This window comes from Osmerus mordax, unplaced genomic scaffold (assembly GCF_038355195.1).
Source record: "Osmerus mordax isolate fOsmMor3 unplaced genomic scaffold, fOsmMor3.pri Scaffold_93, whole genome shotgun sequence".
NCBI lineage: Eukaryota > Metazoa > Chordata > Actinopteri > Osmeriformes > Osmeridae > Osmerus > Osmerus mordax.
In genome coordinates, this window is record NW_027120650.1 from 12,501 (window position 1) to 17,500 (window position 5,000).

Genomic DNA, 5,000 nt, shown 5'->3' on the forward strand with positions numbered 1-5,000 from the left:
GTGTGCTGGCCGCCCTGGGGGCTCTGTTCCCCGGGGAGGCCGAGAGAGTAGTGTTGTTCCCCGGGGCTCCCAACTTTTGCAGTGTGAGAGTGTGTTTGACTTGTATTTTGTGGGTGTCAAATGCACCGTTTGGCGCCCGAACGTGTGATTTGGCTGGGGATGGTTTTGTTCTTCAAGTGAGGGCAAGGGGCAGCGGTGTGTGTGGTTATTTTCCCCGAAAAAAGTGTCCCCATTTCGGTGTGCGCGTTTGAAAATTTGTTTCGCTCGCAGCGTCGCGGAGATGCGCGTGCGCGTGGCAACCTTGACACCCCCGTGTTCCCCTGGACCAGACCTTTCCAACGCCGCCTGAGTTAAGGTGCTACGACGTCCCTAAGTGGAGATGCCTCTAAATGAACACCTTTTCCCAACTTTGCACGTTTCCAGCTTGAGAGGAAAAGGGGCTTAAAATTCACAGTTATTCGCCCGAACGTGGGATTTGGCTGGGGACGGTTTCTATATTCAAGTTGGGATGGGGGGCACCGAGGTGAGTGGTGTTTGTCCCCGAAAAAAGTGTCCCCATTTCGGTGTGCGCGTTTGAAAATTTGTTTCGCTCGCAGCGTCGCGGAGATGCGCGTGCGCGTGGCAACCTTGACACCCCCGTGTTCCCCTGGACCAGACCTTTCCAACGCCGCCTGAGTTAAGGTGCTACGACGTCCCTAAGTGGAGATGCCTCTAAATGAACACCTTTTCCCAACTTTGCACGTTTCCAGCTTGAGAGAAAAAGGGGCTTAAAATTCACAGTTATTCGCCCGAACGTGGGATTTCGCTGGGGACGGTTTCTAAGTTCAAGTTGGGACGGGGGGCACCGAGGTGAGTGGTGGTTGTCCCCGAAAAAGCCCTCCCCTTTTCCGTAGCCCCGTTTAAAGTTTTGTTTGGGCTCCTGTTCAGCGGGGAAGCGCGTGCGCGTGGCAACCTTGACACCCCCGTGTTCCCCTGGACCAGACCTTTCCAACGCCGCCTGAGTTAAGGTGCTACGACGTCCCTAAGTGGAGATGCCTCTAAATGAACACCTTTTCCCAACTTTGCACGTTTCCAGCTTGAGAGGAAAAGGGGCTTAAAATTCACAGTTATTCGCCCGAACGTGGGATTTGGCTGGGGACGGTTTCTATATTCAAGTTGGGATGGGGGGCACCGAGGTGAGTGGTGGTTGTCCCCGAAAAAGCCCTCCCCTTTTCCGTAGCCCCGTTTAAAGTTCTGTTTGGGCTCCTGTTCAGCGGGGAAGCGCGTGCGCGTGGCAAACTTGACACCCCCGTGTTCCCCTGGTCCAGACCTTTCTAACGCCGCCTGAGTCAAGGTGCTACGACGTCCCCAAGTGGGGATGCCTGTAGATGAGCACATTTTCCCAACTTTGAATGTAAGTTTCCAGTATCATTGAAAATGTGGCCTCAAACGAGCAGTTTTGCCCCCGAACGTGGGATTTGGCTGGGGACGGTTTCTATATTCAAGTTGGGATGGGGGGCACCGAGGTGAGTGGTGGTTGTCCCCGAAAAAGCCCTCCCCTTTTCCGTAGCCCCGTTTAAAGTTTTGTTTGGGCTCCTGTTCAGCGGGGATGCGCGTGCGCGTGGCAACCTTGACACGCCCGTGTTCCCCTGGACCAGACCTTTCTAACGCCGCCTGAGTTAAGGTGCTACGACGTCCCTAAGTGGAGATGCCTGTAAATGAACACCTTTTCCCAACTTTGCACGTTTCCAGCTTGAGAGGAAAAGGGGCTTAAAATTCACAGTTATTCGCCCGAACGTGGGATTTCGCTGGGGACGGTTTCTAAGTTCAAGTTGGGATGGGGGGCACCGAGGTGAGTGGTGGTTGTCCCCGAAAAAGCCCTCCCCTTTTCCGTAGCCCCGTTTAAAGTTTTGTTTGGGCTCCTGTTCAGCGGGGAAGCGCGTGCGCGTGGCAACCTTGACACGCCCGTGTTCCCCTGGACCAGACCTTTCTAACGCCGCCTGAGTTAAGGTGCTACGACGTCCCCAAGTGGGGATGCCTGTAAATGAACACCTTTTCCCAACTTTGAATGTAAGTTTCCAGTATCATTGAAAATGTGGCCTCAAACGTGCAGTTTTGCCCCCGAACGTGGGATTTGGCTGGGGACGGTTTCTAAATTCAAGTTGGGATGGGGGGCACCGAGGTGAGTGGTGGTTGTCCCCGAAAAAGCCCTCCCCTTTTCCGTAGCCCCGTTTAAAGTTTTGTTTGGGCTCCTGTTCAACGGGGATGCGCGTGCGCGTGGCAAACATGACACGCCCGTGTTCCCCTGGACCAGACCTTTCTAACGCCACCTGAGTTAAGGTGCTACGACGTCCCCAAGTGGGGATGCCTCTAAATGAAGCCAATTTCTCCTATTTGAATGCACTCTCCCAGCCCAGAGAGGCATGTGCCTTAAAATTCACAGTTATTCACCCGAACGTGGGATTTTGTTGAGGACGGTTTCTAAATTCAAGTTGGAACAGGGGGCACCGACGTGAGTGGTGTTTGTCCCCGAAAAAGCTCTCCCCTTTTCCGTAGCCCCGTTTAAAGTTTTGTTTGGGCTCCTGTTTAGCGGGGATGCGCGTGCGCGTGGCAACCTTGACACGCCCGTGTTCCCCTGGACCAGACCTTTCTAACGCCGCCTGAGTTAAGGTGCTACGACGTCCCTAAGTGGAGATGCCTGTAAATGAACACCTTTTCCCAACTTTGAATGTAAGTTTCCAGTATCATTGAAAATGTGGCCTCAAACGAGCAGTTTTGCCCCCGAACGTGGGATTTGGCTGGGGACGGTTTCTAAATTCAAGTTGGGATGGGGGGAACCGAGGTGAGTGGTGGTTGTCCCCGAAAAAGCCCTCCCCTTTTCCGTAGCCCCGTTTAAAGTTTTGTTTGGGCTCCTGTTCAGCGGGGATGCGCGTGCGCGTGGCAAACATGACACGCCCGTGTTCCCCTGGACCAGACCTTTCTAACGCCACCTGAGTTAAGGTGCTACGACGTCCCCAAGTGGGGATGCCTCTAAATGAAGCCAATTTCTCCTATTTGAATGCACTCTCCCAGCCCAGAGAGGCATGTGCCTTAAAATTCACAGTTATTCACCCGAACGTGGGATTTTGTTGAGGACGGTTTCTAAATTCAAGTTGGAACAGGGGGCACCGACGTGAGTGGTGTTTGTCCCCGAAAAAGCTCTCCCCTTTTCCGTAGCCCCGTTTAAAGTTTTGTTTGGGCTCCTGTTTAGCGGGGATGCGCGTGCGCGTGGCAACCTTGACACGCCCGTGTTCCCCTGGACCAGACCTTTCTAACGCCGCCTGAGTTAAGGTGCTACGACGTCCCTAAGTGGAGATGCCTGTAAATGAACACCTTTTCCCAACTTTGAATGTAAGTTTCCAGTATCATTGAAAATGTGGCCTCAAACGAGCAGTTTTGCCCCCGAACGTGGGATTTGGCTGGGGACGGTTTCTAAATTCAAGTTGGGATGGGGGGAACCGAGGTGAGTGGTGGTTGTCCCCGAAAAAGCCCTCCCCTTTTCCGTAGCCCCGTTTAAAGTTTTGTTTGGGCTCCTGTTCAGCGGGGATGCGCGTGCGCGTGGCAAACATGACACGCCCGTGTTCCCCTGGACCAGACCTTTCTAACGCCACCTGAGTTAAGGTGCTACGACGTCCCCAAGTGGGGATGCCTCTAAATGAAGCCAATTTCTCCTATTTGAATGCACTCTCCCAGCCCAGAGAGGCATGTGCCTTAAAATTCACAGTTATTCACCCGAACGTGGGATTTTGTTGAGGACGGTTTCTAAATTCAAGTTGGAACAGGGGGCACCGACGTGAGTGGTGTTTGTCCCCGAAAAAGCTCTCCCCTTTTCCGTAGCCCCGTTTAAAGTTTTGTTTGGGCTCCTGTTTAGCGGGGATGCGCGTGCGCGTGGCAACCTTGACACGCCCGTGTTCCCCTGGACCAGACCTTTCCAACGCCACCCGAGTCAAGGTGCTACGACGTCCCTAAGTGGGGATGCCTGTAGATGAGCACATTTTCCCAGCTTTGAATGTAAGTTTCCAGCATCATTGAAAATGTGGCCTCAAACGTGCAGTTTTGCGCCCGAACGTGGGATTTTGTTGAGGACGGTTTCTAAATTCAAGTTAGCATAAGGGGCACACGTGTGAGTTGTTATTTTCCCAGGATTGATGGTTTCCAATTCGGTAGCTCCGTTTAAAGTTTTGTTTTGGCCCCTGTTTAGCGGGGATGCGCGTGCGCGTGGCAAACTTGACACGCCCGTGTTCCCCTGGACCAGACCTTTCCAACGCCACCCGAGTCAAGGTGCTACGACGTCCCTAAGTGGGGATGCCTGTAGATGAGCACATTTTCCCAGCTTTGAATGTAAGTTTCCAGCATCATTGAAAATGTGGCCTCAAACGTGCAGTTTTGCGCCCGAACGTGGGATTTTGTTGAGGACGGTTTCTAAATTCAAGTTAGCATAAGGGGCACACGTGTGAGTTGTTATTTTCCCAGGATTGATGGTTTCCAATTCGGTAGCTCCGTTTAAAGTTTTGTTTTGGCCCCTGTTTAGCGGGGATGCGCGTGCGCGTGGCAAACTTGACACGCCCGTGTTCCCCTGGACCAGACCTTTCCAACGCCACCCGAGTTAAGGTGCTACGACGTCCCTAAGTGGAGATGCCTCTAAATGAAGCCAATTTCTCCTATTTGAATGCACTCTCCCAGCCCAGAGAGGCATGTGCCTTAAAATTCACAGTTATTCACCCGAACGTGGGATTTTGTTGAGGACGGTTTCTAAATTCAAGTTAGAATAAGGGGCACACGTGTGAGTTGTTATTTTCCCAGGATTGATGATTTCCAATTCGGTAGCTCCGTTTAAAGTTTTGTTTCGCTTCCCGTTTTCGTTGCGTAGCTCTGATTTGGCTGGGGATAGTTTTATACACTGCTTTAGAGTAAGACACATACGTGCGAGTTGTTTTCACATTGGAATTGACGATAGCCATTTCGGTGTTGACGTTTAACGT